The 12804-nt window shown below is 41.1% G+C and overlaps 1 protein-coding gene across 2 annotated transcripts in view; it reads right to left on the bottom strand.

Annotated features, from left to right (window-relative positions):
- Positions 1-12804, bottom strand: part of NCMAP (non-compact myelin associated protein) — a 55135-nt gene that overhangs the window by 33412 nt on the left and 8919 nt on the right. The window lies entirely within an intron of this gene.

Genomic DNA, 12804 nt, shown 5'->3' with positions numbered 1-12804 from the left:
GTCTTTGCAAAACCATACCGGCCATGAGTGCTGTGGAGCTCAGAGAGGGAGAAGTACTAAGGACAAGGCTGGGCATGGGTAACTACTTTCCTGGAAGTCGAGTGGCACCATGTGGTCATTAAACGCATGGGCTGTGGACAGTGACCCGAATCTGAATGTCAGTAAGATAATAACAGCTCATATTGTTTCCTTTTGTTCTTTCTGTTTTTATAGGTTTATTTTACTTATTACATATAAGAAAGTATGTGTGATATGAATAAGCAATAGACTGAAGCCAGAGCTCAGGTTTGTGGTGCTAGGGATCGAACTGGGAACCTCAGGCATGCAAGTCTGACATTCTCACTTCCCATTGAGCCATGTCCCCAGTCTCATCAACTTGCCTCTTAGTGCCAAGCCTTCAACCAATACACTTTATATTTATTTGAGTTTCATTCACTTTAAATGGAAGGCATATATAACTAAAGTCTTTACCCAAGGTTTAGAGAGGTTAAGCAACTTTTCCAAGATCATCAACCAAGGTAGGATTTGAACCTAGGAAATCTGACTTTGAGCCTGACCCTTATTTTGCAGGGTCAGTAATAAGAGTGAACAATGATTATTGTGTCAATAATTTGTCTCAAAATGTTAAAAGCAAACTTATTTGTATAGTCTTAAATTTTAATTAATTAATTAGAAATAAAAAGGGAGTATCACTCTAGCATAGGGAATGTTGGGGACTGGAAAAAGGACCTCACACTTGGAAGTCCAGCACTTTATCCACTGCATTACTTCCTGGGGTGTTAGCTATTTTTAAAAATTGTATTAGTGATTTAATACTGATTTACAAAATTACATGTCAACAGGGGTATAATTCCATTGCCACCACAAGAGTTCTGAATCCCCAGTCCCTCCACTGCAAGATACAGCAGTTCTCCTAAGGTTGCAGATGTGGATTAACAATCATCTTTTTTTTTTTCCTCCAGGGTTATCGCTGGGGCTCGGTGCCTGCACTACAAATCCACTTCTCCTGGAGACCATTTTTTCCCATTTTTGTTGCCCTTGTTGTTATTCATTATTGTTATTGTTGCTGTTGTTGGATAGGACAGAGAGAAATGGAAAGAGGAGGGAAAGACAGAGGGGGAGAGAAATATAGACACCTGCAGACCTGCTTCACCACTTGTGAAGCACTCCCCCCCCACACACAGATGGGGAGCCAGGGGTTTGAACCTGGATCCTTATGCCATGTGCTTTGGGCCATCTGTGCTTAACCCGCTGCACTACCACACGAACCCCAATTAACTATCATTTATACAATTATCTGTCACATTTGTACATAATTGCCCCCTTTTCTTCCAAGTGCCATACTCTCTTCCCCTCCAAGCCACACATAACCCTATTACTACATTCAAATATCCCTCCCCTTTTCCTCCTCTCTCTCTAGGTGCTGTCAGAGCTGGAGTATAGAGCCCTTTTATGCTCTTCCTCCTATCATTTCTCCCCCACTGGGAGTATGGATCAAAATTATTGTTGGTGTGCAGAAAGTAGGAGTTCTGGTTTCTGTAATTGCTTCTCTGCTAAATATGGGCATTAGCAGGTCAAGTGGGGTGCTTTTATTTTTAATTTTACAGTTTATTTCCCATAACAGCCCTTTGAGGTGGGAACCCTTATTTCTATCCTTTGAGTGAAGAATCTGAGATTCAGAGAAGTTAAGTAGCTTGTCTAAACCACACAGCCAACAGAAGTTAAGGAAATAGGTGGAGCTCATGTAGAACACTAAGCATTATTCTTAAAACCATTCTATTTCACTACTTTGATTCAATGAGTGACAATAATGATAGTGATTGTATTTTACTGGAATTTGTAAAGTGAAGGGAGGAGGAATGACATCCTAGTTAAGAGGAACAGTGGGATGAAGTCTGGGAGGCAGGGGCCAGATTGAGTACATTCAGGAAGAAAAGTGTAAGATTTGGTGAGGGAATGGAACAGCAAGGGTAGAGTGAAGTCAAGTGTACAGGAAGGGCTGGAGTGGAGATTATCTGTGAGGGGCGTAGTAGGAGTAAACTGTGGAGGAGCTTCCTTGGCAGGGAGCTTAGAAAACCCCATGTCAGAGGAGTTGGGTGGTGGCGCACCTGCTTAAGCACATGTATTAAATGCGCAAGGATGTGGGTCCCCACCTGCAGGGGAAAGTTTTGTGAGTGGTGAAGCAGTGCAGCAGGTGTCTCTCTGTTTATCACCTCTTTCCCTCTTGATTTCTGGTTGTCCTTATCCAATATAAATAAAGATTAAAAAAAAAACCATGTTGGGGGTCGGGCAGTAGCACATCAGGTTAAGTGCACATGGCGCAAAGTGCAAAGACCTTTGCAAGGATCCCAGTTTGAGTCCCGACTCCGTACCACCTGCAGGGGGGTAGCTTCACAAGCGGTGAAGCAGGTCTGCAGGTGTCTATCTTTCTCTCCCCCTCTCTGCCTTCCCCATCTCTCTCCATTTCTCTCTGTCCTATTCAATAACAACAACATCAATAACAATGATAATAACTGCAACAAAGATAAAACAATAAGGGCAGCAAAAGGGAAAAAACAGCCTCCAGGAGCGGTGGATTCATGGTACCAAGCCCCAGCAATAACCCTGGAAGGAAAAAAAAGAGAGAGAAAAACCTATGTTAGGGGCCAGGTGGTGGCACACCAGGTTGAGCGAATGTATTACAATGTGCAAGGACCCAGGTTCGAGCCTCTGGTCTCCACCTACAGGGGGAGAGCTTTGAGAGTGGTGAAGCAGTGCTGCAGGTGTCTCTCTGTTTCCCTCCCTCTCTATCACCCTCTTGATTTCTGGCTATGTCTATCCAATAAATAAAAGATATTTTAAAAAAGAAAGAAAACCCCATGTTATAGAATCTGTGTGAGATGTTTGAAAACTAGGAGCATCAAAGCAGGACTGATCTGACCGCTAAGTATCTTTTGTGCTCTCTCTGTGCCTCTATTCCTTTTATAGTAGAGGTAATAAGTGGGGACTCTAAGATCCAGAACCTCATGCATGAGGCTCCAAAGGTCTCAAATTCAACCCCTGGCACTACTATATAACAGATTTGAGCAGTGTTCTGGTATCTCTCTCTCATGGAAATAAACTAATAAATAAATCTTTTTAAAATGGGGCACCAGTAAGATAGCTTACCTGCAGAGGTGACTGCTTTGTCATTTATGTAACCCAGGCTCCAAATCAGTCCCCCTGAACTGGGGAACATTTTGGTGCTGTAGTGTTGTCCTCTCTCACTCTGTCTGTCTATCCCTATCTAAAAAAGTCAGTCAGGAACAGTGAAACTCTAGTGACAAGAACAACTAAAAATGGGGCCTCTAGAGCCAGGCAGTCACACACCTGGTTAAGTGCATACATTATTGTGTGCAAGGATCTGGGTTCAAGCCTCTCTGTCCCTGCCTGCGTGGGGAAAGCTTCACAAACAGTGACTTAATGGTGCAGGTGTCTCTCTTTCTCCCTTTCTACTTCCCCCTCGTCTCTCAATTTCTCTCTGTCCTATCAAATAAAAGGAAGAAGTAGCCACTGGGAGCAGCAGATTTGTCATGCAGGCACCAAGTCCCAATGATAATCCTGGTGGCAATAAAATAAAAAATAAAAATGGGGCTTCGTTCATAGGGCTGCCATTTGGGTAAAGTGAGTTAATGATCATATAGTCCTGGAAGAGACTCTGGCATAAAGCAGCACTTAAATATATTTCTCTCCCCTCCCCCATCTCTAGGAAAATCTCCCAGTCTCACTAAAGTCATCACAAGATCTAGAACCTCCAAAATACCTGGAGATCCCAGGTCAGTGAGATGAGAAAGGATGTGTGGAACTGTGTCCCTGTGACAACAACAATCTTCTAAGTCAACATTTCCTCAGTAAAAGGATCAAATAAAATATAAGCGAGCAAAGCAAGAAGAGAGGGAAATGCCAAGCTATCCAGTTTCCAAAATGGGTCCAACACCGAGAGAGAGAGAGAGAGAGGGAATTTGTTTCCTTCTCTTTCCTGCTGTGTTAACTCAGGGTTATATAACTGAACCTCTGTGTGTGGAACCCATTGGAGGCAGGGTTGGCAGTTGACATAAATAAATATTTCTGTGTCCTCGGCCTTGGACTCAGGTTCTGAGCAAACATCACAGGCTGAAAGGGAGGCCATGACAAGAAGGAAGCCCAATGAGGAGGGAGCTTGGCTGGGAGGCAGGAGGCCTGTGTTCCAAACTCAGCCTGGTCTCCAAGTACGTGGAAGGAGAGATTCCAGTGTGGGCTGGGGACCTTTGGTCAGATCTCTTTGTGGATGAAAATATAGCTTGTGTACTCCTCTCCCCACCCGCAGCCACCATCACCACTCAGTTCTGCTATTCAAGGCCCTTCACACCTTTCCTACCTCTTCTCCTCCTGCCCCCTCTTCCACCATGTGAAAGCCAAACATTCTGCATCTTGGCTCTTTGGGACTACTGAGTTCCCCCAGTCAGAATTTGTATCCTTTCTGTGAACTGGAAGTGCAATGGAGTGAATTAAAGTATAGATTTAAGAGTTAAACCTGGGGGTCAGCAAAATAGCTCAGTTGGACAGTGCATTGCTTTGCTATTTGTACAGCCCAGATTTGAGCCCAGCCCCTACCACGTTAGAGGAAACTGCAGTGCTATACTCTCTCTCTCTCTCTCTGCCTCGCTATCTGAAAATGTCAGAGAATCAGTGAAATCTCAGTGATAAAACAAACAAAACAAAACAAAACAAAAATAAAGAAGAGGAAGATCTAGGCTGAATTCTGACTTAGCTGCTTGGGCTTATGACTTAACCTTTCTAAGCCTATTCCCTCATCTGTCAGTTGGGCTTTGTGAACCCTTTCTCATTCCTTGTTGCAACAGTCAAGTGGAATACTAATTGTTAATAATCTGTGCCAATTACTTAGTCTAATTATATAAACCAGGCACACATAAAAGGTTTGCCTGTCAAAATTACATAGCAGTGGATGCCCAGTACTTATTAGAATGCCTAAGACATAGTAGGAACTAAAAATGCTAGCTTCCTTCCTCTCGAAGGCCTGCCTGATGCCTCCTCATCCAATCTCAAGTAGACCAGTCTGAGAATCTTCACAGCATCTCACAGTCCCTGGGTTAAAGTTTTCATGATATGGAAATGCCATTAGAATACAGGTCTGTTATTTCAGTTATTCTAGAAGCCATCCAGGGAAAGATCTGCTTCAGTACATTTTGCCACTCTCAGAATAAGGGCTACTATTTAGAAGGCACTTGAATGAATGTATTATACTTACATGCTGTGTGAAAGAGGTGGGTTTGTTTTATTATTATTATTTATTTTTTTTTTTTTAAATTTTAACAGAGCACCCTCACTTCTGGCTAGTCACGGGTTAACTTTGCACATACACTTAACTCTCTGGAATTTGGCTCCTTAAACTCTGGGATGGTAGATCATCAGCCCCCACCCCCGACTCATTTCCATGGAGACTACTGGGAAAAAAACCACACCTTTCTCTGGGTTACTTGCAATTGAACCATATTTTCCTAGTCAAAAAACCAAGGTACTTATCCTAGTAAAGAATTTGGGGGCCATGAGGCATCCAGGAGGGATCCTGGAGGCTATGGACTGAATATAGAAACACTGGAATATCCAAGATAGTGCAGTGGTTTATAAATCCTGGCCTGTTCATGGACCAATCACACAATCATTGTCTAACAAAGGCATAGTGGATTGTGGACAGTGTGTTTTCACTCTATTGTGGAGGTAGGTATGCTGCTGTGAAGGGACAGAAGCCACCAGGATTCCTCCCTGTGGACCTGCGGCTGAAAAAGAAAATTGGGGCCTATCTCTCCTTCTCATCTCAGTTTCTCATGGTCTTTATCCAATAAATGAATTAATAAATATTTAAAAAGAAAAGAAAAAGGAAATAGAATCATAGAGTTGTAACAAGACCTTACTTTACTGCATGGTTTCTCTTCATCATTCCAATACCATTCCAATATTTTATTCTGCCAGCAGAAAAAAAAGCATAATTCTTCATTTTAATAAGATTTTCCATGAATTTTTCTCAGTAGTAACCACCAGTAACTGGTTCCTCTCTTCTCACCTGTTCCAGCAAAATGAGCTACTCTGTTTCCTAAGTTCATTGGTGCATCATTATCTCCTAAGCTACCTGTTTGTTTACAAATGATCTGACCACTCCCTCATCAAGAGGCAGAGTCCATTTCTCCACTCCCCCAAATCTAGGTGGGCCTTATGACTGCTTGGACCACTATAATATGACAGAAATGACACTGACAAGTGTGGGAATAAATAGCCCTTAGGTGCCAACTTCTGCTTCTTGGTTCTCTGAATGTTTGTTCCTGGGAACTTCCCTTTTGGAATCCAGTTGCCACACTGTGAAGAGATTCTGGAACATGGGGAGGCATATGCAAGACCTGGGTTCAAGTCCCCACTCCCCACCTGCAAGGGGGAAGCTTCATAGTTCTAGTTCATAGCCATATAGGCACACAATAGGAAACAATAAAAAACTCAAATAAACAACCTGATTGCACATCTTAAAGACCTACAAGAAGAAGAACAAAGGAACCCTAAAGTAACCAGAAGGACAGAAATCACTAAAGTTAGGGCAGAAATAAATAGCATTGGGGCTGGGTGGTAGCACAGAGGGTAAAGCGCACATGGCCAAAGTGCAGAGGCCAGCGTAAGGATCCTGGTTTGAGCCCCCAGCTCCCCACCTATTGGGGGTTGCCTCACAGGTGGTGAAGCAGGTCTGCAGGTGTCTTGTCTTTCTTCCTCTCTGTCTTCCCATTGCTCCTCTCTTGACTTCTCTCTGTCCTATCTAGCAACAACAACAATAACTACAACAAGCACAACAACAAGAGAAACAAAATGGGAAAAATGGTCTCCAGGAGGGAGCAGTGGATTCAGAGTGCAGGCACAGAGCCCCAGTGATAACCCTGGAAGCAAAAAAGAAAAGAAAGAAAGAAAGAAAGAAAGAAAGAAAAGAAAGAAAGAAGTAGCATTGAAAATAAGAAAACCATACAAAAGATCAATGAAAGTAAATGTTGGTTCTTCGAAAGAGTGAACAAAATTGACAAACCTTTAGCCAGACTGACAAAACAAAAAAGGGAGAAGACCCAAATAAATTGCATCGTAATTTAAATAGGAGATATCACAGCAGACACCACAGAAATTCAACATATCATGCAAGGCTTCTATGAACAACTATATGCCACCAAGCTAGAGAACCTGGAAGAAATGGACAATTTCCTAGATACCTACCAACTTCCAAAATTAAATAAAGAGGAACTAGATAATATGAACAGGCCCATCACAGCCAAAGAAATTGAAACAGTTATCAAAAATCTTCCCAAGAATAAAAGTGCTGGGCCAGATGGTTTTACAAATGAATTCTACAAAACCTTCAAAGAAGAACTAATACCTCTACTTTTAAAAGTCTTCCAGAAGATTGAAGACACTGGAATACTCCCTGCCAGCTTCTATGAAGCCAACATCACTTTGATACCAAAAGCAGACATGGACACAACCAAAAAAGAAAACTACAGACCAATATCTCTGATGAACATAGATGTTAAAATATTGAACAAAATTCTAGCCAACTGGATACAGCAGTATATTAAAAAGATTGTTCATCATGACCAAGTGGGTTTTATCCCAGGCATGCAAGGTTGGTTTAATATACGTAAATCAATCAATGTGATCCACCACATCAACAAAAGCAAGACCAAAAACCACATGGTCATATCAACTGATGCAGAGAAAGAAAATTTTGTTTGACAAAATCCAACATCCCTTTATGATCAAAACACTACAAAAAAAATGGGAATAGGTGGAAAATTCCTGAAGATAGTGGAGTCTATATATAGCAAACCTACAGCCAACATCATACTCAATGGTGAAAAACTGGAAGCATTTCCACTCAGATCAGGTACCAGACAGGGCTGCCCACTATCACCATTACTATTCAACATAGTGTTGGAAGTTCTTGCCATAGCACTCAGGCAGGAGCAAGGAATTAAAGACATAAAGATTGGGAGAGAAGAGTCAAACTCTCCCTATTTGCAGATGACAAGATAGTATACATAGAAAAACCTAAATAAGTCAGCAGGAAGCTTTTAGAAATCATCAGGCAATACAGTAAGGTGTCAGGCTACAAAATTAACATTCAAAAGTCAGTGGCATTCTTCTATGCAAACACTAAGTTAGAAGAACATGAAGTGGCCTGGGAGGTGGCGCAATGGATAAAGCATTGGACTCTCAAGCATGAGGTCCTGAGTTCGATCCCCAGCAGCACATATACCAGAGTGATGGCTGGTTCTTTCTCTCCTCCTATCTTTCTCATGAATAAATAAATAAATTCTTAAAAAAAAAAAGAAGAAGAACATGAAATCCAGAAATCAATTCCTTTTACTATAGCAACAAAAACAATAAAATATCTAGGGATAAACCTAACCAAAGAAGTGAAAGACTTGTATACTGAAAATTGAGTCACTACTCAAGAAAATAGAAAAAGACACAAAGAAGTAGAAAGATATTCCATGTTCATGGGTTGGAAGAATTACCATCATCAAAATGAATATACTACCCAGAGCCATCTACACATTGAATGCTATCCTCATCAAGATCCCAACCACGTTTTTTAGGAGAATAGAACAAATACTACAAATGTTTATTTGGAACCAGAAAAGACCTAGAATTGCCAAAACGATCTTAAGAAGAAAGAACAAAACTGGAGGCATCACACTCCCAGATCTCAAATTGTATTATATGGCCATTGTCATCAAAACTGCTTGGTATTGGAACATGAATAGACACACTGACCAGTAGAATAGAATTGAGAGCCCAGAAGTAAGCCCCCACACCTATGGACATCTAATCTTTGACAGAGGGGCCCAGACTATTAAATGGGGAATGCAGAGTTCTTCAACAGATGGTGTTAGAAAAAAATGGGTTGATCAGGCCGAAGTTGAAAAACAAGATTAGAAAAGAAAACACAAGTAGAACCTGAAATGGAATTGGCATATTGCACCAAAGTAAAAGACTCTGGGGTGGGTGGGTGGGTGGGTGGGGAGAATACAGGTCCATGAAAGATGATGAATGACATAGTGGGGGTTGTATTGTTAAATGGGAATCTGGGGAATGTTATGCATGTACAAACTATTGTATTTACTGTTGAATGTAAAACATTAATTCCCCAATAAAGAAATAAATTATAAAAAAATAAATAAAAATAAAATAAAGAAAGAAAGAAAGAAAAAGAAAAAATGGGTTGAAAGATGCAGAAGAATGAAACTGAACCACTATATTTCACCAAATATAAACATAAATTCCAAGTGAATCAAGGACTTGGACGTTAGACCACAAACTATCAAATACTTAGAGGAAAATATTGGCAGAATTCTTTTCCGCATAAATTTTAAAGACATCTTCAATGAAAAAAATCCAATTACAAAGAAGACTAAGGCAAGCATAAACCAATGGGACTATATCAAATTAAAAAGCTTCTGCTTAGCAAAAGAAACCACTACCCAAACCAAGAGACCCCTCACAGAATGGGAGAAGATCTTTACATGCCATACATCGGACAAGAGTTTAATAACCAACATATATAAAGAGCAACAACAAGACAACAAATAACCCCATCCAAAAATGGGGGAGGACATGGACAGAATATTCACCACAGAAGAGATCCAAAAGGCTGAGAAACACATAAAAAAATGTTCCAAGTCTCTGATTGTCAGAGAAATGCAAATAAAGACAACAATGAGATACCACTTCACTCCTGTGAGAATGTCAGACATCAGAAAAGGTAACAGCAGCAAATTCTGGAGAGGGTGTGGGGTCAAAGGAACCCTCCTGCACTGCTGGTGGGAATGTTAATTGGTCCAACCTCTGTGGAGAACAGTCTGGAGAACTCTCAGAATGCTAGAAATGGACCTACCCTATGATCCTGCAATTCCTTTCCTTGGAATATATACTACGGAACCCAACACAAAAAGATTTCCAAAAAGATTTCTGTATACCCATGTTCTTTTTTTGTTTTAATTTTTTAATATTTATTTATTCCCTTTTGTTGCCCTTGTTGTTTTATTCTTGTTGTTACTGATGTCATTGTTGTTGGATAGTACAGACAGAAATGGGAAGATAGAGAAGGGGAGAGAAAGATACTTGCAGACCTGCTTCACTGCTTGTGAAGTGACTCCTCTGCAGGTGGGGAGCCGGGGGCTCAAACCAGGATCCTTATGCCCATCCTTGTGCTTTGTGTCACATATGCTTAACCTGCTGTGCTACTACCCATATACCTATATTCTTAGCAGCACAATTTGTAATAGCCAAAACCTGGAAGCAACCCAGATGTCCAACAACAGATGAGTGGCTGAGCAAATTGTGGTATATATACACAATGAAATACTACTACTCAGCTATTAAAAATGGTGACTTCACCATTTTCAGCCCATCTTTGATGGAACTTGAAAAACTCATGTTAAGTGAAATAAGTCAGAAACAGAAGGATGAATATAGGATGATCTCACTCTCAGGCAGAAGTTGAAAAACAAGATCAGAAGAGAAAACACAAGTAGAACTTGAACTGGAGTTGGTGTATTGCACCAAAGTAAAAGACTCTGGGGTGGGTAGCGGGGAGAATACAGGTCCAAAAAGGATGACAGAAGACCTAGTGGAGGTTATATTGTTATGTGGAAAACTGAGAAGTGTTATGCATGTACAAACTATTGTATTTACCCAAACAAGAGATCCCTTACACAGTTGGAGATGTATACATGCCATACATCAGACAAGAGGTTAATAACCAAAATATATAAGGAGCTCACCAAACTCAACAACAAGAAAACAAATTACTCCATCCAAAAATGGGGAGAGGATATGAACAGAATATTCACCACAGAAGAAATCCAAAAGGCCAATAAACATATGAAAAAAGTGCTGCAAGTCTCTGATTATCAGAGAAATGGAAATAAAGATAACAATGAGATACCACTCCACTCCTGTGAGAATGTCATACATCAGAAAAGGTAGCAGTAGCAAATGCTGGAGAGGTTGTGGGGTCAAAGGAACCCTCCTGCACTGCTGGTGGGAATGTAAATTGGTCCAACCCCTGTGGAGAGCAGTCTGGAGAACTCTCAGAAGGCTAGAAGTGGACCTACCCTCTGATGCTGCAATTCCCCTCCTAAGAAAACAAACACAGCCATCCCAAAAGACTAGTGTATACCTATGTTCATAGCAGCACAATTTGTAATAGCCAAAACCTGGGAGCAACCCAGGTGTCCAACAAAAGATGAGTGGCTGAGTTAAGTTGTGGTCTATATACACAATCGAATACTGCTCAACTATTAAAAGTGGTGAATTCACCTTCACCCCATCTGGGATGGAGCTTGAAGGAATCATGTTGAGTGAGATAACTCAGAAACAGAAGGATGAAAATGGGATGATCTCACTCACAGAAGTTGAAAAACAAGATCAGGTGGTCTGGGAGTTGGCACAGTGGATAAGGTGCTGGACTCTCAAGCATGAGGTCTGGGGTTCAATCCCCAACAGCACATGTACCAGAGTGATATCTGTTTTTTTCTCTCTCTCTTCCTATCTCTCTCATCAATTAATTAATTAATTAAATAAGATAAAAAAGAAAAACAAGATCAGAAGGGAAAACTAAGCAGAACTTGGACTGGAGTTGGTATATTGCACCAAAATAAAAGACTTTCAGGCGGAGGGGAGGGTTCAGGTCCTAGATCATGATGGCAGAGAAGGAACCAGTGGGTATTGTATTGTTATGTGGAAATGGGGAAATGTTATGAATGTACAAACTATTGTATTTTACTGTTGATCATAAACCATTAATCTCCTATTAAAGACATTACATAGAAAAAAAACCCTTATATTGGGCGGTAGCACAGCGGGTTAACTGTACGTGGCGCAAAGCACAAGGACTGGCCTAAGGATCCTGGTTCGAGCCCCCTGCTCCCCACCTGTAGGGGAGTCGCTTCACAGATGGTGAAGCAGGTCTACAGGTGTCTATCTTTCTCTCCCCCGCTCTATCTCTCCTCCTCTCTCGATTTCTCTCTGTTCTATCCAACAACAATGACATCAATAACAACTACAACAACAAAAATCCTTATATTTTACTGTCAGCTATAAGCCATTAATCTCCCAATAAAGAGATTTTTTTTTAATTTCTTTTTTTTTAATTATTTTATTCTTTCCCTTTTGTTGCCCTTGTTGTTTTATTGTTGTAGTTATTGTTGTTGTTACTGATGTCGTCATTGTTGGAGAGGACAGAGAGAAATGGAGAGAGGAGGGGAAGACAGAGAGAGGGAGAGAAAGACAGACACCTGCAGACCTGCTTCACCGCCTGGGAAGCGACTCCCCTGCAGGTGGGGAGCCAGGGGCTCGAACCGGGATCCTCACGCCGGTCTTTGCGCTTTGCGCCACCTGCGCTTAACCCGCTGCGCTACCGCCCGACTCCCGAGATTTTTTTTTTAAAGTTATTTCTGCCATTAAATACCAGGTTCTCCTTTTGTTTCTTTCACTGGCTTACACTCTTGACCTTCCACAACTGTAGCATTTCCCACACATGATTTTTCTTATTTAAGTATTTCCTGCAGAAATATTTTCAGTGCAAGTCTTTGTGTGGTCTACTTTCTGCACTTTATTTGCTTAAGAATATTTTCATTATGACCTCATGTTTGAATGACAATTTGGCTGGCTTTAAAGCATTCTTTTCTTTCAATTCTTAGTAGGGTTACTCTTTAACCTTCTTTTTAAGGGTTGTTATAGAGAAGTATAATGCCAGTC

This window comes from Erinaceus europaeus, chromosome 13 (genome assembly GCF_950295315.1).
Source record: "Erinaceus europaeus chromosome 13, mEriEur2.1, whole genome shotgun sequence".
Taxonomy (NCBI): Eukaryota; Metazoa; Chordata; class Mammalia; order Eulipotyphla; family Erinaceidae; genus Erinaceus; species Erinaceus europaeus.
This window is presented reverse-complemented; position numbering and strand designations above follow the sequence as displayed.